The sequence below is a fragment of the Protopterus annectens genome, chromosome 12.part0 (genome assembly GCF_019279795.1).
Source record: "Protopterus annectens isolate FY-2018-M chromosome 12.part0, PAN1.0, whole genome shotgun sequence".
In the NCBI taxonomy this organism is placed as follows: Eukaryota; Metazoa; Chordata; order Ceratodontiformes; family Protopteridae; genus Protopterus; species Protopterus annectens.
Window position 1 is genome coordinate 1,522,070,832 of NC_056746.1, and position 21,710 is coordinate 1,522,092,541.

At 41.1% G+C, this 21,710-nt stretch overlaps 1 protein-coding gene and 1 long non-coding RNA gene across 7 annotated transcripts in view; both read right to left on the reverse strand.

The window, feature by feature from the left end:
* The window catches only part of RSAD1 (radical S-adenosyl methionine domain containing 1), a 2,083,664-nt gene that overhangs the window by 1,403,331 nt on the left and 658,623 nt on the right, over positions 1-21,710 (reverse strand). The window lies entirely within an intron of this gene.
* Positions 11,480-21,710, reverse strand: part of LOC122817269 — a 109,448-nt gene continuing 99,217 nt past the window's right edge. For all 3 annotated transcript variants that reach the window (XR_006367186.1, XR_006367187.1, XR_006367188.1), the window contains exon 3: positions 11,480-20,426. This is a non-coding gene — a long non-coding RNA (uncharacterized LOC122817269). The remainder of the gene's footprint in view (positions 20,427-21,710) is intronic.

A 21,710-nucleotide genomic window follows, 5' to 3' on the forward strand; every position in this document is an offset into this window, starting at 1 on the left:
AATTACGTGGCAACAGTGGGGTATAATTGAATTCTCCACTTGGGCATTGCCCATTTGCCCTACCTTCAGGGAGATGGCCTGTATTGTGTTTTGTTGTGTGTAATTGCAACTGCTATGTGTAGAGACAAGTATAGTTTGGATTCATGTCCCCCGTGGATTGTGTGTGATGGCTAGAGTATGTGGTTCAACATGTGGGTGTACCTGTCAGCCCAACCGTCTGATAACAGACTATTGCAAACAAAACCTGTAACATCGCCGTTTGTTCCATTATACAACGGCTACAATTTTGCATGGCACCTTTAATTGTGTCTCTCACAAAGTACGTTAACGGTTCTGCAGATTTAATTGACTGACTGGATGTTTGTGCTGTAATTACAGCCTGTATTGCTATAGTTTCTAGTGTGGGGGATGTCGGTGGGTGTACGCAGCATATACAGGTTTGTGGGGCTTGCATTTCTACATATTTCATATATATGTGTGTGGGCTCCTTCCCTAATTAAAGAGCTATCAGTTAGTAGACTTATGTTACAGGATTTTACATTGGGCCATTGTTAATTGGTTTCTATATAGTATGCAGGTGAGGTTGATACTTCCATACCTCTGGAATTGCAGCGATATGTAAAGGGATATTTCTAAATGACAGCTATCCCGTGTATTTCTGTCCCAGATATTTGCAGTCATTGCAGTTGTGTTGGTGACAGAACCTCTTTGCCATGGGTTGCCACCTTTTCATCTGGCCATTGTTGGACACTTGCGGGACACACAGCGGTGTTTACAGGCCAACACATAGCCATGGTCAGTACACAGGATAGCACATACTTTTATCCTCAATACATACCTATTGTTGTGGGACTTTGGCTACTTATCATATTGCATGTAACATTTACGTTTCTTACATACAGGCATAACTATTTCATGCAACTATTACATAATATATGGGACATAATAATGTCCTACAATCTCGGACAGTTGCCCTTTGTAATGTTTTATGTCAGGACACACCTGCCCAGGGAGGGGCTGTCCCTCCTAATGTGGGACAGGTGGTAACCGTATGCCTACGGCTAGTTATACCCACAACTACTGTAATGATCTACCTCCGAGTTGGCACTAACAGATACATGATGCGGACACACACACACATTACAGTCACACGGAAATGCACATGGCACCCTCAACATACACATACACAGACTACGGCACTCACAAACACAGTTGAACACAGTACCTACGTGGACCACAACACCGGCAGCGGTGACTAAATGTCCCTTCATATCTTCATACTATTACTCGCGGTTCTACTGTTCCGGTACTGTGTTCTTTTGATCTTTCAGCCTCGTGGTTACGCGTGTCGGTATGTGACACATTCCATAGTTGGCGGTATCCTATTTATTTGTACCTCCAAGGTGTTATGAATGTCGTTGACCTATTTATATATTAGCAGATATCGGTGAATCCGTATATATCAACATATATCACTCTATCGCCCTTTCTATCTGTATTATATATATGTATATATATGTATATATATATATATATATATATATATATATATATATATACATATATATACATATCTGACAGGGAAAGTGACAGGCAAGCTACACCTTTCATTGTGTACTTGGTGTATACTGTTTCATGGACTCCGCACGTTTGTGTCTGTACCTGTCACATTACACACCTGCCGTAGGTTAGGGTTACCACCTGTCCCACTTTGCGAGGGACAGTACCTCTTTGGGCAGTTGTGTCCTGCAAAATATTTGTAAACATGGAAAATGTCCTGAGATTTTAGGACAAACTTATTTCCTATAGTTTATGTAATAATTGCATAAAACAGTTATTCTGTATCTGAACCACCTATATGTTATAAGTAACAAAAACATTACAAGAATAAGCTTTTATCTAGGCAAAACAGTGAAGTTCTGATTTTCGTACTGGCTGGGTGTATGTGCCAGCCTGCAGACATCTGACGTATGTCCCACATTGGTCATTTGAAGAGGTGGCAACCCTACCGTAGGTACATCTTGGCTAGCAATAGTATTAGGTGATTGTATACATGATTGCGTGTTCTACTTCTGGCAGTGGTCGTTTTACCCTTCAGAGCAGGCGCTATTAGTACAGGGGTGAATAATGCTGGTTTCACCTATTCTGGACATCACTGACTGTGATCTGCGCGATATTCGGAGAAGCTTAGCCCTGTTTCGCACATATCCGTACAGTCATATTTAAATGTTGCTTACCAGCAGTGGGCAACGCATATTCCCGCTAACATGTGCTAAACATGATCTGATGACCTGCATCCAACATGCATTACTCGTGCCTTCGGGATTACGTTACATCCCATGCAGGATGTGGGACCGGGAACATGCATGACGGTCACTGCATTTAACACTTGGACATCTGGGATTTGTACACGTGTTATGTCATATTGTATGTGGAGTATACTACGGCTGTTACTCCATACTGCACTCACATGGGTAACTCAGTTAGTTTACATATAGATGAGTCCAGTTAATGGTATGTCCATGTGATGTTTACTGGATGTGCTCCGGCATTGGGTATGTATATCACAGTGAGCCACACACGATACTGTGCTACACCTTCAAACAACCATAGGTGGAGCATGCTGGGGTGACGAATACCTGTCATGGGTACACCCCATGCCTTGACACAACATGCATGATTACATTATGTGGAGCCCCTCATTAACGCAGAAGGGAATCCGTGCTGTGTGCAGAACAGTGCTTACACACATGTGCTCCCGCGATTGCCTCTGCTCCACTGAGCAACAGTTGGTCACTCAATGTTGTGGCGATAGCAGACACTGTTTGCCCCGTTTGGTGTATGGCCTCTGACAATCGGGCGTGTACCTACCGATGTACCTGGGAACCTATACACATAGCACCAACATATGCTGATAGGCGCATGTACTGTTCAGGTGTTGACATTCCGTGTTCCAATAGCTGTTGTGTGTACAATGTTTGAGGGTTGCCTATGTAGGATTCACACAGTGGGCCACCTATACATTGCAATTTACATGTGGTTGTGTTTGTGTGCCATCCATTTTACTGTGTGTGCAGGTGGTGAGGTGAGTCAGTCCGTAGGGGCCTACTCTGTCAGAGTATGTGCTATACGTTCCCTCTTTGCCAAGGTGTAGGCATATTGGGCACGCCTCCGTCTGCCTACTGGGGCTGACACAGTGTGTTCGTGGTCTGAATCCCTCTGTGCCTGTGATGGCCTTGGCAATTGCGGTGGGCTATGAGGGCCTTCACCATTTTGTCCCTGCTGCAGCTGTTTCCACAGGATCATATTATGTAGCATGGCACATACTATGAAGATGTGGGCACACGTGCCTGAAGAGTACTGCAAGGCTTCACCAGATGTGTCCAAGCACCGGAACTGTGATTTCAGCATCCCGAACACGCTCTATGATGATTCTGGTTTGTGCGTGTGCCTCATTATGGCGTTCTTGCATGGGTGTGTGTGCATTTCTGATGGGAGTCATCATCCACGGCGCCAGTGCATAACCAGCATCCTCCACAAGGTGGCCATGTGGGATGTCCCCCCTGACAAATACCTGATACAGCTGTGAGGCATGCCAGATATGGGAGTCATGGTAGCTTCCAGGGCTGCCAGCACACACATCCATGATAATGCCCTGGGCATTGCACACAACCTGGCAGTTGATGGAGTGGAATCCCTTGCGGTTTATGTAGCGCCTACCATTCTCACCGGGTGGTGACTTGATATGTATGTGCGTGCAGTCTATCACACCCAGTACCTCAGGGTAGTGTGCCACATGGTGGAAGTGACGCATATTGCTGGCCAACTCCTCCTGAGTTCGGGGGAAGTATATATGCTCATTGGCATGTGGTAACATGGCATCCAGGAACTGATGTAGTACCCTGGATGCTGATGCCTGTGAGATCTCCATTATATCTCCAGTTGGCCTTTGAAAGGTATCTGTGGCTAGTATTCGCAAGCTTTCACATACCTTTGTGTCCACTGGGATGGGTTCCCCTCTGTTGTTTCTGGTTCTCAGGCGTGGCTGGCACAGCTCCACTATTTGCTGTAAGATGTCCCTGTCCACCCTGTAACACTCTACTATTTCCAGATCATGTAGCCCCTGGTAGGTTACCCTTGGTCTGAACACTCTTCTCCTCCTCCGGGGCCTGCGGTGGTTGTCGGCATCATCCTCCACAACACCGTCAGTCTCTAACACATGCTGATGAATCACAGCTATGGCAGCTCCCAACATGTACATTTTAAAAGTTCCCCATGTGTTTACTCCTATGGTGCAGTGTTTTGTAATACACAGGTGTGTGTAGGGTGCTTTCACACTTTATACTATTGTGCTGTGAACACCGTTGATGTCATAGGGTGTGTATGTACGATCATAGCTACAGGGTATCTTATGTGTTTTACTACCGGAACTACTATTGTGGTGCCTTTGGTGTTGAATTACATTTGGCTGCTGTGGATTACCTGTTGACCTTCCCTTTACATTTCTGCATGCTTCACCTACCATTTTCTGGCATGCATCCAGCAGCCTCCTTTCATTTGTACTTTCCTAGACCTGGCTTATCTTGCGTAATATGTTCTATTGCCGGTCTACTGTAGGTTTACTTTGCTCTGCTATGACAGATCTCCTATCTTTGCAATCCAATGCCTCCTTTCCTTTCTTTGCAATCCAATGCCTCCCCTATCCTGTTTTGCAGGTTTCTGCGAGCAGACTTGTCAGCTGCTGTCGATTGGCCATCGTGAGTTGATTGGTGTTAATTGCTCTGTTGTACTCCAATTACCCTACTTCGGCATTTCCTTCTTTTCTTCCCCTGACCTTCCTGTTTGTGCTATTGTTTGCAGCACGTGCATCTGCTTACCGGGTTTCGGACACATTTTCATCCCCGTACACATGCGCTTTCGGGCACCATATGTGCTCTCAGCTAAACGATTCTATAACTTCCTCCCCACCCCTGTCCTGCAGCTTTGCTTAGCAATGGCCAGGCCACATTTGCATTGCTCCAATGTGCTTACTGCTACGGTGGCACACCCCTCTGCTGATGTCATGTATCTCCTCTAAGCCACTCCTCGGTGTTATAGCGCTGCGCCGTATGGTACATCCTTCATCCGGCAGGACGTTTGCGATTCAGTATTACCTGCCTCATTTGCATGGCATTGACTACTAATTCATAGTTACCGTGCCGAACACTGTCGCAGGCCCTTAGCAACCCTTGCACCTTGGTTGTGGTGTTCCATGCCTACCATTGCATATTATGGTGAAATCCTGATTTGTATTACATTGCGATTTTATGACATTTGTATATAATTTCTTTGTGTTCCTGTTTGCGCACACATGCCCTGCGGTTGTACTGTGCGTTACTGTGGACATGCCATTAAATGTTTTTTAGGTGTTGTGCATCTTTTCTTATGCCATTGGCTGTGTATTTAGCCATTGGCATATGTTAACTTTGTAATACATGAGTCTGGTCCGCTTCCATAGCTCTGATGTTCTGTTTGGGAAAATGTAAACCATGTTTTTTGGTTTACATTTACGTGGGCTTACGCTACGCCTGCACCACTTCATGAATCGCTATATGCCTTCATTTGCATGGTGCGACACTGCGCATGGGGTGATTAGCATACCTATGCCGAGGGCTGCGCAGTTCTGGTGTACGCCGGTAGTGCATGTGGAATTGGATCGTACCTGAATCGCTCAACGGCCATATTTGGCGTTATTCCACCTGCGCCTGGCGCAAGCTTCATGAATCCCAGGGAATGAGTAAAGGCCCATCTCATAGTCTCTCCCACACAGAAAAACGTAACAATTCTATCTTCAGTAAAATTCACTTCTTGGGGTCAATATTGGAGTTTATTTACTTGGAGGTATTTACATAGAACATTTTTCACTCCTGACAAAATTGCTAAATTCAAAAAATTGAATAAAACATTTGCTGAAGATGTCTAACACCGTGTAATGCAGATCGGTTCCATATTTTCTATGATTGCTCTAAACTAAGGAATTTGTGGAGAGCTATTGATGATTTCCTTTCAGCTTTATTTTCAGATAACTTCATATTAACTAAAACTTTAATATTTCTTATTGTCGATGAAACCTTTTCTTTGAATAATCAGATTCATACTTATTATGGACAACATTAGCAGTAGCCAGTAAATGTATTACAAGGAAATGTACCTCTACCATCTCTACGAGTCTTGGTGATTTTCTCTTCTTATTAGAAGAAACCATAAACAAGGAAGTCAGAACTAAAGAACTTAGAATATATCTGAGGAGTTTTACTAGCAATCCACGGACAAAGGTTTCAAACCTAATTGAGACTTTCTGAACTGATTTTTAACCATGTTTAATCATGATTGTTTGCTTCACTGAAAGTTTTTTTTTTAATATTTGTACTACTCAAACATTTTTCAGGCGTATGTAAATAGTTGATTTAGTTTCATTGTTGTTAAAAGTTGTCTGCTCAGTATAATCAATGTATTAGGCAGTGTTTATTCTCTTATTTTGTCATTAATAAAAATATTGGGAAAAAATATTTAATCAGGCTTGATTTTTGATAGTTCCACTGTTAGTTACAAGGTTTCACCACAAGAGAGCAGTATTGTACCACAATACGAAATTGCAAGCAGTTTTTTTTTTTTCAAAGCCAGAGTTTTTCTCCAGTAAAATTGCAAAGCACAGGGACACAGTACCAACTTTACTTGCATGGCTGAACAGTTGCTACAAATGATAAGTAAAAAAAAAAAAAAAAATTCAGCCATAGTTAACTTCAATAGCAACTGGCAAATCTGTTCTATCATATTACATTTTTTAGTTATCTCTGATATTTAACAAGAAATGATTGAAAAGAAGTTTCTGGAATAACTTTTGTTGATAGCTGGGTAAAATGACTCAAGTTGCACACGTTCAGATATCCGGGGAAGTTATAGACATTTGTTCTGAGCTATTACTGGACAGTTTCACTCTCTGCTACTGACTGGTGTTGAAAACATGACATTTAGAGCAGTGAAGACTGATTTCTAAAAAAGACTGTTCTTGCAATTAATGGTTTTTAGAATTTGCAAACTTTTTGCAGTGCATAGATTGACTTAGAATCGCCAGTTTAATGTGGCATCTTTTTAAAAAAGAATTTAGCTGAAATACAGTTCAAGTTTTATCATGCACAGTTAACATGTATATAAAATGGCTTATTAATCTTAATGAGCCAGTATGTGTACTGTGAGTGTGTGTGTGTGTGTATATGTATGTACTCCAAACAAGTCATCGTTTAAAATTATTTAAGAGTCTTCAGTTTTATTGTCTTCTGTACTATGCATAAAGTTCGTAGTAGCACTGTTGGCCAGGTGTGTGCTCTGGGTGTTCATAGGTTGGTACTAGGCTATCGGCCCTAGGGCCTATGCAACCCTAGCCATAACAATTCCCTGGATATTTCTTCCCTCAATATTTACTTCTCTGAGCCCCTGTCTAGCGGGGCAACTGACATGATCCCTGGGGTGAATTTCCTATCTCCCATCCAATCATCAAGGTTCCTTTTGAAGAGGGCCAATGAGGCGCTATGCTTGACATGTATAGGCAGTCTGTTCCAGAGTATGGGGAGTCTCTGGGCCAGGAACCTATCCCTCCAGCATGTTTTGTTCATTGTGATGACAAGGTTTAGACCCCTGGAGCGTGTGGCTCTGAGGGATTGGGAGTTCTTTAAGTGGAGCATGTCCAACAGCTCAGGGTTTGACATGGTCTTGTATGTTAAGCAGAGATCGCCTCTGAGTAGACGATATGCCACAGAGTATAGCTGGAGTTTTTTTAGATGGTCAGCATATGGCATCTGCTTTAGGCCTGTGATTCTTTTAGTGAGGTATTTCTGTGGCCTTTCCAGCTGTTGCAGATGTCTTGTGAGGTACATACCAAACGGGGCATTATACTCTATAATGGGTCTAATGAGGGATGAGTACAGTGGGACAATGACCTCCTTTTTTCTGGATGAAAAGCCCTTAGTGATAGGTGTGCCACATAGAAGAATTTCCTGACTGTTGTGGCGATGTGGTTATCGAAAGTGAGACCACTGTCCACCTGTGTCCCTAAGTCTCTCATCACACTTTCACTGTTTAATTCATGGCTACATGTTTTTTTTCCAAAGGGGATAACTATACATTTCTTGATATTAAGCTTGAGCCCATGGCTCTGGCACCAGGCATCTGTTTCTGTAAGGCCCTTTTGTAGAATATCCACATCATTTGGGGATTCAGTAATGGCTCCCAGTTTGCAGTCAACTGCAAACTTTGTTAGCCAGAGTCCCTTAGTGTTGGCCTGTACTTCAGAGAAGTAGATGCCAAACAAGAGTGGTCCCAGGACTGAACCCTGAGGTACTCCACTTGTCACATGTCTGGAGCTGAATTTGGAGTCGGCTACTTTTACAGTCTGGGTTCTGTCAGTAAGCTAGTTGGCAACCCATTGAGTGACGTAGGGATTTATGCCCAGCTTAGTAAGTTTATCTATGATTCCAGAGTGGGGGATGGTGTCAAAGGCCTTGGCGAGGTCCAGATACGCTGTGTGGACTGCCTTACCCTCGTCCACAGCTCTGGAGACTGATTCAAAGAAGTCAACCAGATTCAGGAGACAAGATCAGCCCTTCACAAACCCAAACTGGGTGGGGTCCAGTGTTTGAAGGTTGCCAATGTCTTTGTTTATAAGTTCCATGATAATGCGTTCCATGCCCTTACAGATCAGGCTTGTCAAACTGATGAGACGGTAGTTCCCAGGATCCAAGGCGGATCCTCCCTTGTGGAGTGGGATAACTGTAGCTGTGCACCACTCAGTGGGCACGAAGCCTGAGGTGAGGCTACAATTAAACATGACACTTAGGTGAGGTGCCAGTTCATTTTGTAGTTCATGTAGTACACAGCCTGGGATGTCATCTGTTCCCATGGATGCTGTATTCTTAGCTTTGGAGAATGCAGTTTCTACCTGTGTGGCCATGATTATGGGAATTTGGCAATCTTTTGGTATTGAGATGGGCCCTTTGGGGGTGAGAGGGGGGTGAAGTTGGCACTAAATTGATCTGCCAGGATACTGGCAATATCCTTGGGATCAGTATATTTAATGTCATTCTGTTGTAGCTCAGAGCAGATCTGAGCATTGCCATTTAGATTCTTGATATAACTATAGAATGTCTTGTATTTGTCTTTGGAATCTTTGGCAATTTTATTTTCGTAACTAGTTTTGAGGATTTTATGAGGGAACTCAGCTTCTTACTGAGGCTGGTGAGGGAGTTTTTTGCATCCTGGGATTTTCCTTTTTTTTTTTTTTTTTTTTTGCAACAGTTCCTTCCTTCTGTTGTATAGTTTGTTTATAGCAGGGGACCACCAGATTGGCTTCCTTTTTTTGGAGAAGAGCATCTTGATTCTATTTGGGATGGCACGGTTCATGCATGAGTGGATGTGCTCGTACAATGCCTTAGTGTAGGATTCTGCAGTCGAACTTCCAGATCCCGTCTACATGGGTGTTGTGAAGTTTGTCACTTCTGACTTCAGTAGCTTGAAGTTGGCTTTGGAGAAGTTTTTTAAGGAGGTTTCCTTACTGGGGGGTTGGGGTGGGGTGTGGATGTCAAGGGTGATTTTCTTATGGTCAGACATGACCAATGAGGGGGTGACCACTGGTGTGGAGCATCTATCTCCCATGTTGGTAATGACCAGGTCTAGGATACTGGAGCCCCTGGTGGGACAATGGATTAGTTGATCCAGGGCATTGGAATTTATGAATTCCAAGGACCGTTGGGAAAAGGAGTTGGTACCCGAGTAGTTTTCCCAATTAATGGCAGGGTAGTTGAAATCACCCAGTATTAGGGTGTTTGGTTGTATCTTAATATTTTCCAGTATGTTTAGAAAGGTGTAGTGAGAATCTTGGGGCATGGTAGAGGATCTGTAGCAAGCTACAATTTGGATTGCAGTCTTACCTAGTGTTAGTTGCACCTTTAGAATTTCAGATGCATTGTGTTGGGCAACTAGCCTGGAGGTGTGAATATCCTTGGTGAATATGGACACTCCTCCACATTTAGTGTTTCGGTCTTGGTTTTGTGGCTGAAAAGTGTGGTAAGAATTGTAGCCTGGTATTGCAGGGGTGCTCTCTGGAGCCTTGAACCAAGTTTCAGTTACTGCACAGATATCGATGTTCTCCATTTTTAGGAGTGCCTCGAGAGAGTGCATTTTGAGGTTTAGACTTCTAGCATTGAGTAGCATTACCTTCAGATTTTGCATACTTGTATCTGTTACAGTGGTGGTTTTATCCTTTGAGCCTTGCCTAAAATAACTAAAATATGCATTAGGACGAGCTTACCTATGCAGGCCATATATGTGATAAACCAGTACGTACTGACCTAGTCATTTCATAAGCTCATTTGTAATTTGTCTGTCTGGCTGACCAGTAGCAAAGTGCCCTGGGGCAGATTACCCCTCCATACAGAAATCACTCTGCTTTCAAAATCAGGGGTATAGTCCATAATGTGCATAATGTGGAACTTCTATAGAATCTTTATTTTGGTTATCAAAACTTTGAACATCAGGGTGTCTTCTTGGTGGATGTATTGCACTGAAAGTGTTAATATGAAATTTCACCTGCTACACCTGTGAGCATGAGGCTATCATTTTACACCAAGGGGGACTTGTTGTCTGTATCTTCTCTTCTTTGCATGCCTAAGATCAAACCTCCCCAATCGTACATGGGGTGAAAGCCTGTACAGAGGGCGGTCATCCAGGCAGACTTCAAGGGCTGTTACACTCTCGCTGGCATCCTGGCAATCAAGAGCCTCCCCTGACCTCCACCACAGGTGTTGATGTGCACACCTGCATCACATCAGGGACTACCTAATGCTCCCCCAAGTCCACATATGCAAATTCCCTTCCATGCAAGACATTGGTGATGCCATTATTTACACACCCTTCCTGGACCAACTTCTGCTTTCTTGAGTAGCAGTCACCTTGCTCTCCTCCTAGGATGGGAACCACCCATCCTACCTGCTAGCACCATCAATTGCCTGAGCTGCTAATCAAACTCAGGTCACCTGGTTCATAGCTAGAGCTTTATCCCTCTATGTCACTCGGCTGACATGGGGGCATATGTAGTACAGCCACTGTATGAGGCATACATACAATGTGCCTTATGAATATGTTGTGCATACAATAAACATATTTTAAAAAACAAAACTGCCATTTTTTTTATAATTATACTGAATATTATTTGTTATTGTAATAATCATGACTTGTATTAGCTATACAAATGGTTTACAATTCCTCTTTGTAGTAGAACAGATCGTGACATACAGACGGACTAAGTTGGTGGATGAAAGCTAACAGTGTAGAAAAAGAAAGACTATTGAACAGGAACAGGAATGTGGGCAAGTTTTTTTTTTTTTTTCTTCTTCTAAAGATGAGAAAAGCAGTATTTAACCAATAATCCAAGCTCAAAAATACAAGGTCAACATTGTAAAACGGTTTTATTAGACAGCAGCATTTATTATTGCACAAAACATTCTAAAAAGTAGTTAAGGTTAACAAAGCAAAATTAAGAGTTAAAATTCAATAGAAAAGCTATTAAACTTGTCTAGGTATGTTCTGCTTGATTCTGAACAAGATTGTCATTTTGTGACATGTTAGAATAAGCCAAAGGTCGCAGACTTGAATGCAGACCATGTCAAGGGGCAGTATTACGCATGTCATCTAACTCAGTAGGTCTTCAGAAGGAATGAAGCAGCCAGATAATTCACATTACCAGGGAGTATCAATATAAAGAAGAGGTGATGATGCAAAGATCTTCCGGTTGTTTGTGCACATCTATTGTATTACTGCTGTACCAGTCTGCACACTGGAGACACTGAATGCATCATTGGAAAGCAGACTGCAGACAACAACTGCTTCTGCAGCTGAAGTCCTCAGAAAAAGAAAGGGAAAAGTTTTATAGGACAAAAACCATCCTGGTTCACAGCTGAAAGATCCTGTCAAACATTGTACCACTTTTATAACTGGATCATAGTAGGCATAGATAACAGGCAACTGACCGACCTTGAATGTAACACCTTCAGCATTGCTCTGCAGTATAACAAGGAGGCCTATTCTGGTTCAAGTACTCTCCAGTGTATTTGTCTCAGACACATCTGAAGCATTTAAGAACAGGAACAACCTCTTTACTGAGAGAGCAGAAGTGCAATATGTACAATATACAAGTACTAGGCTAGCTGCCCTTGTGAACTATTTTAAGCTTCACCAATTTCCCTTACTGAGAATCAAATGCTGCACTTCTTGTCTGCAAGGTAAACACCTTAATCATTATGTCAACTCCCAACCCCATAAATTCATAGCTAATTACTAGGTTAGCTTTCTTAATAAACCAATCTAAGCCTAGCTAATCTCCCTAATAAAGGGCAAGAATGAGAATAAAACCCTGTACCTTGTGTCTGAGTGTCAGACACCTTAACCATTATACCAATGTCTAATCCTTTGTATCAATGGTGGATGAGGAGAGAGTCTAGCTTAGGATTTAGAAGTGAGTGAACAAATAGGCAGAAAAGTGACATTTGAGGATCAAAGTGTAAAGTGCTAGGCCACAACATGCTGAAGTAGCAGCTGGTAAGGATGAACTGAGCAGAAAAAGGATTTGGAAGTGTGGCTCACACCTAAATCATAAGCAGAGTGAGAAAGCACTGTCATCAGACAGAGAATGATAGGGTGTATACTCAGACAGATTGCTGAAGCAAAGAGTTAATGTCTGCACTGTACAGGACCTTAGCCAGTCCACATCGTAACTACTGCTTGTAGTTCTGGAGGCTGTATCAGGGTGCTATAAGGAATTCAGAGGAAAGCCATCAGGAAGATGGATGGGATGGAAGGAAAGGAATACTATCCGAAGCTTCAAGAGCTTGGAGCTTTTGTCATTTGAATGAAGAATAAATATGGAGACATGATATTGGTGCAGAAAATCACAGGGAGATATGAAGGGGTCTGTGAACACTGTAATCAGGAAGGAAAGAAGATGAAGAAGGGCACAGGAACAGATTGTACATATTAACTACTTCCTGTATCTCTGAAAGTAATCCCTCCCCCCCACCCACTGCCAACAGAGTGGGTAGTGATCCCTCGGTATGGACTACAGGAATGCATGATGGAAAAGGAATCCACAGAGATATTCAACAGTGAATTGAGCCTAGAACCAGGCAGGGGGCTTGGCCATTGGTGTGGGCAGGGATGGAGTGGAGATAGAATGACAAGGTACATAAAACTGAATGCTGCATAGACTCATCATATCCTTCTGCCTTCACATAAAATAACATAATGTGCTTAATATGGAGCAGTGCGCAGACTCGTCAATCTTTCTGCCATCACATAAAATAACGTAATGTAAATATGATGGGTGTAAGATAAAAAAGTAGCCGACACAGTTAGAAAGCATGATCAGCCTCTTTTGTGGACAGAATGAAAACAACAACATAACAGAGGATGAAGGGAAACAGTTTTAAGTGAAGCTTGAAAAAAATCTGCCCATTTTGGCTAATAGATGACAGCTGAGGTTCAACTCTGAGAAATGAAAGGTGTATACTTGAAGAGTAATAATCATGGGGCAGTAAACTAGCTTGGGAGAGAATGTTACTTAAACTCAGACAACAGAAAAAAACAAAGTAGCTGTAAATGCAGCATCAGGCTACAAGGAACACACAGAAAAATCAGCAGAATGATACTGGGCTGCATCTTCAGGACACAGTCACAAGAAGCAGGGACGTAATTCTCCAACTCTCTACGTCATTGCTGAGACATCATTTAAATTACTATTTCCCATTCCAGAGACTAAGTAGATGAAAAAATAGGGAAGCTAGGGAATCCCTGTAACACTAAACAGGACAGAAGGGAAGTCAAAGAAGGAATGCCCTAGACAGGAGGGTTCAATCTCCACAGACTGCAGAAGAAAAATGATATAATTCAGATCCACAAAAATCATGAGCGGACAACAGGTGATCCGCTGTGGCGACCCCTAACTGGGAAAAGCCGAAAGAAAGAAGAAGAAAAATCATTGAAGGGAACTACAAACTATTTGGGATGAAAGGACACTGAGAGCAAAAGGGGTTAGTGGCCTCTAAGTTCCATACTGAGGGTTCAGACATTAGCGTGGACATCAGAGAATGCCATTTACATGCCATCAGTTCAGGTGAAATTGTACAGGCTTCCCATGCTAGACACTACAAAGTAAAACAAATTAATCTTTTAAAAAGGCATGCATCCTCTGGAAAATGGGAAGGGGCAACTGCAAAAAATGAACACTCTAGACAGACAATCTTCTATTAGCTTAGTGTGTGTGTGTGTGTGTGTGTGTGTGAGTGTGTAATATTACTTTGGGTGTGCTCCGTATGATATGAAATGTTCAGTGGAACTTGTAATATACATATCACAGGACCTGCTCCTTTATACTGACACTTGACGTTGTACATGAGGACATTTAAAGTTGATAGATTTCTTTAAAACCTTTACTATTGGAAATAGTTTTATACATGTTCCTTTGATTTCCCCTCAAATGTGGATGTCTGTTATGTAAAAATGCCCTGAAGGAACGTGTCCTTTCACAGCTTGCATTATTTTTTCGAAACATAAATTGTGAAGACTAAAATACTGTTACTACAACTTTTTGAAACATTGAACATCCTAACTAAAAGAATGCATTTGTCTAAAGGCCTTCAAATCAGTCAGACACAGACTCACTGCCACTTTAGAGTAGTTATTTGAAGATGAACAAGATTTTAGCCAAACCAGTGAATGTTTAGCTAATTAACAAACATACATCGATCAACCTTATTCAGTGCAGTAAATGTTTAACTCGGAGGCAGAAAGCAAGCACTTATCAATCTTAACAGCACAGCACTACAGTTTAAAGTCCTTCTGTGGTACACCTCCTATGCACGGTCTTGCTTTTTTTGTTGTATTTGCATGAGTGTTTGTTCAGCTGATTGACAACATAGTCAACATAGACAAAAATAGCTGAAACAAATTATTGAGATTCGTCTCCTTGCCCAGTTTAAACTATCCTTTTTCATGTCTGCTTTGTTAGAAAAGGTGGGCATCATCCATAGGAGCAGCTTCTGTTTGCTATCAGTTGACTGTCAGTGTAAGCTAACAATCTCACTTCTCTTCCATGGGCATTATGGTATGTGATAAGTGATAAGCCTGGTGGTAAACCCATGTTAAAGTATCTGCAAGGCTGCAAAACAGCTCATGGCACGTGCTGGCAAAACTGACTGCATGTGCAAAATTCTTTCCTTAATAAACAAATGGGTGCATACAAGAGTATACATGTAGTGAAATAAAAATTCAAACAGACTGTACTGCTGTGTCAGATTCACATTGAGTGAAACTATCTCTGCATATATAGAAGCAGAGTTCAAAGCCCAGTATTATTTGTCTTTAAAAACTATCATGATGCATACACGTTTTAATTCAGTCATGACTTCATAAGCTGTGGTTAAACAGAGATATAATCACACTGTATGTGGAATTCAGACTTAAATGAACTCATGAGAATTGTTAACAAAAGCAGTGTATGTTACAAGAATGCACATGTACGGACTCACACACTTGACATGGATGGATGTCATCTTTGCTATAGTAAAATTCATATAATAGCATGAGTTGAAAGGCCCTCAGATGTAATAAACCCATAATTTAATAATGGTAATAAACCCATGGGCCAGGTTCCCAAAGACTTGCACCAACTAAGTTATTCTGATGTAATCTTGTATACACGTCCGAGTAAGTCACTTAAGGAGTGAGCAAGTCTTTTGGAATCTGGGTCCCTGTGTAAGTGTATTTATAGACAGATCTTACACCAGACTATGTCACTTATATTGAAAGCAAATCTATCAGAATCTTGCCCATCAAGTTTTCTTTTTCCCCTTCTGAAGGTGTTGGCCTGGTTTCTTGAGAAGTTCCCTACTGGCTCTAATGGGTGACTTTCCTAGTGATGATAGCATCTGTCCAGTGACATTTTATAATAAAATTATCCGTACAGTGTCATTTTCAAAATTAAATTACTTTTCTTGACTACAGACCAGTTATGACCGGAGGACATTTTACTGATGTGTTCTAAGGTACCTTCTCCATGGTAAAACGCAATGTTTGTTAACATCAGGCATTCACTTCTTGGTATGTAGGTGAACTCCGAAAATTTATCAAAATTAAGTAGGCTGCAAGATACAGACTACAAACTCTAACTTTGTTTCTACACTGTCTTACTCACCAGCACAAATGCTTTGGTCCACTGACAGCAGTACCTTTTTTATTACTATGGCTTTTGGCTGCTTGCTCTACCTGCTAAAGAAATCTGATTTGCAGTCTGCCTGGGCAATTTTAGCCCCCCCCCCCCTCCATGTTTTAGTCAATTGGTTTATTACAAAACTTTATGTTATCAGTATGGCTGTCTGAAAATGGCCAACTAGCACAGAAAGAAAACAAAAAATAAAATCCAGTAATCCAGTCAGCACAAAAAGAATGTAGTAAGCGCTTTTGATCTTTAATTCTTATCAAGAACGTCTTCAGACAAACTGTACATATACCAACACATTTTTAAATAACAATCTGTCATAGTCATGCTGGTATATTTAAAAATCTGTTGGTATATGTAACATTTGCCTGAAGAAGTTCTTGGTATGAATTAAAGAATGAAAGCGCTTATTACATTCTTTTTGTGTTTACCGGATTATTCGATTTTCACTCACTGAACACCTTCATTACTTTTGTTGTTTTTCGTTATGTTTCTGCTACTGGCTGTTTCCTTCAGGGGTGAAGAAAGGTCAGTTGGGTTAAGTGATAAAAACAGCCAGTAAATGGTTCTCCTGTGTTGAGTATGGGGGGGTCACCATCATTCATCCCTCAAATGGAAAATAGGGAGAGTTGCAACAGTGGGAGATACCAAAAGACATTCTCAAATAAGCACACTTCCCACGTGGATGTCATTTCATGTCATGTGACAGGGGAATGTGTGGGTATGGCATAAAAACAGCTTGTTGTGGAAGAGAATTCCACCAACCAAACAGCTGCACTATAAAACAGAGAGAAAAAAAGGTGACCAATTCATAGATGATCTGGATAAAAAGGCCAGGAAAAAAGTGCTGGCCCACTGCTAATCATTTGGTTCCACAGTTTTTATATAATATTTATTTCCTTTTTAAGAATGAGAGCAAAGCTAAAATTCACAATGTGAAAGTAGTTATCCTGTCTTCCAGAATCTCCAAGAAAAGTAACCACTTTCTCATTGTACACAACTCAGATGTCCAAGTGCAATGCTGTAATTAAGTGAAACCAAATGGCCATAGTATTATATTTCATATTAATGTCCGATATGTACAATGTATCCACCCACCCGGTGGGCACACACAGCTGCTAATACTGTGCCTGAAATTTGTGTCAGTGGTATTAACTATATTTTTCAGAAACTGCCTTATAACATTTATGTCACCTACACAGTATGAAGATTTATTGACTAAAATCCAGGATTTTAAGAGAGATGATGAAAATACAATGACTTCTTATATGGGATTTTAACTATCCAAACATTTGTCTGGATAAGCTATTCTACATAAAAAGAATGTGCCTAAATAGTAGCTGTGTTAAATGACAGTTTATAACAAATAGTATGACATTTAGTTAGGGTTTCCATTACCCAGGATATCATCCTAAATCTTGAATTTTTCTGTTTTCTGTCATGTTTCTTCTTTCTGTGTTTACCATATGTCATAAATAATACCATTATCTTTGCTAAATAGTAAAATCAAACTCCACATCTTTTCTAGAAGTTATCAATGGGAAATATGTTGAACTATATGACATACTTAAGGAAACACTTAAATGACTTAATCCTTGGAGACCATAACTTTCAACCTCTTAGCACAGAAATTCTGGACAAAGTCAAAAACAATACGAGGACAAAGGCCCAAAAACAGGACAGGTTTTACATATTCCTATTTTAACATTAGAAAGTTGATAGAATGACAGGCTTTGCATTGGCACATATTTCCTGAAGGATTTAATGTCTGAATGTGTCTGTCATTACCGAAGGAATTGAATCCTCAGTGGTTTTCCAGAAAACCATAAATTTTATGTGGAATAGACCAAACATATGAGGCAAAATCTGAACATTATGTGAAACATGGACTTTTGAGACGTACATTGTTGACCAAATCTTGTAAGGATACTGTCAGTGACTTCTATTATTAGCAGTGTCTACATTCATATCTGTGTAAGGCTTCTTACCTCATAAAATGTTTTTAAGAACTCTTACAGACTATATGGGTGCCATCCTTATGGCCATGCTATTCTACAACCTTTCCTTATGTGCAATGTACACTGGGACATGTAGTGCTGATATGTAATTTACTACTGTTTTTAAATTGACACTGAACTACATTTCCCAAACAAAAAGCATGTCAGTCTGTGGCAGTAGTAGTTGGCTTACTCATAGTGATTTGGGAACATCTGCACTGTGTTCCTTCACTTTTAGACTTTTCCTTTTGTCCAGGAAGTAATTAATTCTTGAACAATGAGAACAGTCTTGGTTTTTGGAAGTTTTGTTCCATCTTTTGGGTGGACAGGAATGTGATTTAAAAGCTGGAGATTTCCAAAAATTATAACAGGCTTGGCAGGCATTTATTTGTGAACCCCATCCTACCAGGGCACTCTATGTATGCTACCCTGTCTGCTGTGCTTTTGACTTAAAAAGGCAGTGCCCTTCACCAAACATTCTGTTACCAGTTAGTCCATACAAGTACCTCTGCAGAGACACCATGTGGCTTTTTAGTCTCTGGTATTCTTCTTCTTTTGTAGTTAAAATGAAGTGTTTCTTTACAGAACTAAGTCACTGTATTAGGCATCCTCAATAGTTGCTCCCTCCCAAGTGCTACTGCAGATTGGAACATATGCTAGACGTGCCCCTTTACCAAGTGGATATCATCTGAAGAGTTTCTCGCCCACTGGTCTAGGGTACCCCCACAACTGAGAAGGGGGACAGAGATGCCAGGGTCACCCTACTACAGCCAACTGGGTTTTTACTTTACGCCTCACCCATACATGAAATGCTGGGAATAGATTACAGTGTGGGCCTGCAGCAGTGCCACAAAGAATTTGCCCAGTCATGCATGTTGACACTGCCCTTATTTCGCCCACCACGTTAAATGCAACCATTGTCGCTTGTCACGGATACAGTTCAACTACATTACTGGTGCTCAAGTTCCAGGCACACTCTGGTCAAATCTCGGCACCTTATTGTATTTGCACAGAAAACTGGAAGATCATTGTTATCTTACATGTTAATTGCACTTAGTTCTAACTATTCAAAAAATACTCCTCTGCTTCCTTTATTGTTAGATTGGAATACTGATATAATAAAATTAAAGATGTAGATAGTGAAAATGAACCAAGAGAGATAGTCTGTACATGAAAGTGGGGCTTCACACAAAACAGCGATATCAAAATATCAGTTCAATAATACTAATATCAATAAACATAGTGTGTGTCATCTCATGACGTTCAGCATTAAATCACATCTTTGTGGGAAAATGGCACAGTCTGGTGCTTGGAACACACATGGTGATACAAGTACATGTTATAAAAGCAGATCATCTGCAAAAGTATATATCCTGGTAGCTGAAAACTGGTAAAATAACTATATGTACATATCAGCTAAGCCCTAGTGGTAAAGCAGATGTCCACATTTTTCAACTACCAAATTATTCACAAAATGTCTGAAAACTATTTATTCTAGTCAGTTGGGTTTGCACTTTGCAACGTGACTATGTGACTTGCAAGTTTTTTGCACAGGAAGTTCATCTGCATGTCAACAGGATGGAAAAACATGTGTGTCACTGTCCATCAATAGCCTCTCTATCTTTTATTGGTTATACTGAAGAAGAAGTAGAATCTCATTGGAGGCTGTTGAGCCATTAAATAACATTATTCAATGCAGGATGTGCACAGCAAACAGTCAAAACTTTACACTGCCTTGAAATGCTGATGTATTTTATATAAAGCTATGCAAATGTGTGTGGCTTGTAGGACTGTGTAGATCAGGCTTTTCTCTGAAGGTCTTACGGTAACATCTCCACCAAAATCAGAGCTGACATATTAGCAGGTCTTCTGACTCTGACACCAAGTCCTGTTCAGAGTGACAGATTACTAAGTGGAGACTTCAGCAGGAAGTGTATTGATGGGTCAGTAGGTGGACTCTGCAGCTGAAGCGGTAGAATCAAGTTCATGGCGGAATGAGACTCTAGCCTTCCCAGTGAAATAGACTCGATTATTCTGCCCGTCATTTCCATCACTGCTAACAGACGGGGTAGATCTTGTCCGTGTTTTCTCCATTTGGACTGACTCGGAAGCCCTTCTCTCCTCATAAGCTAAAGAATACAAAAAAGGCAAGTTATTTTTATGTACAGATATTTTCTAATACTAAAGCAAGCTGTAAGCTTGGAAAGAGAAACATTGTTCCATATATTGCAGTAATAACAGGTTTCTGACAGTCTCAACAGACTTCAGCTGATGTGGAAGTACATTACTTATATGTCATTTCTGAATTCTGTAATTCTGAAAAAAATATGTTACATACAGCACAAAGACCAGAAATATAGGCAGTGTGTATACAGGTGATATTACACTCTTCCTAGCCCTACATTATGTAGATCCTTAGATACCCCACACACGCACACTGCACATCTTACTCATTTCTGGTTAAAGCCATTAGGGCCTTCCAGTTCCCTACAGGATTGGGCTTAAGAACTACTCTTTGAAAGTGAAGGTGTAAAGCAGGAATGGGACAAGGATGCATAGCTGGAGAACCAGGAATTCTTGTAGGAAAATCAGTTTGAAAACTACCTAGAGCATGGCTTAGATTAACAGTAACCCAACTTTGTAGGCAAGTCAGACTGAATTCCTGTCTAAAAAACACTGTTCAATTACAGTGAAAGCGAGTTTCATAGAATCTACTCCATATACCCTTGTCGCTCCAGTATTGCAAGTGACTGACCTCTGCCATGTGACATGGACACCACTATCACCATCATGTTCTCATCAGGGTGAGAAATTAGGACAACGACTCATGTCATCTGTTCCCTCTTGTCTAAATGGTTTCTAAACTTGAGTCAGTATCAGCACATTGTCCTTCTTCAGCACCAGCTTTATTCATTTAAGTACTTTAATATGTTTAGTAAAAAGGTTCAATGAGTTAAGTGCTTCAAACATATAGGAGAGGAGGACAGCAAGGGTAATGTGGCTGCACGTTCTGTGGCAATCAGTAAATCTGTTCATCAGAAATATGATGAGCATTAGTGCCACTGTATGTCCTACCAATACTTCAGGTGGTATAATCACTCTACAGCTGCCTCATAACGATACCAAAGTGACCTTCTTACCTGAGGCTTTGCATTACATCTTTCCTGTTGCAATATAGGAACCTGGCTAGTTACGCTAAGTATGCCTACGTGGTCCAACACATAGGTTGCAACAAAAGTCTGGTCAGTACTGCTAGGCAGTAACAGTCGAGATCAGCCATCAGAATAAAAAAAATGAAACAAAAGTTTCACCTGCATGCCATACGAATATGGCCCTTCATTTCTCTTCTCTTCTGCCCCCTCCATGACATGATGCTGCTTTTATTAATTTTAAAGATAATGTGACTTTTTTGT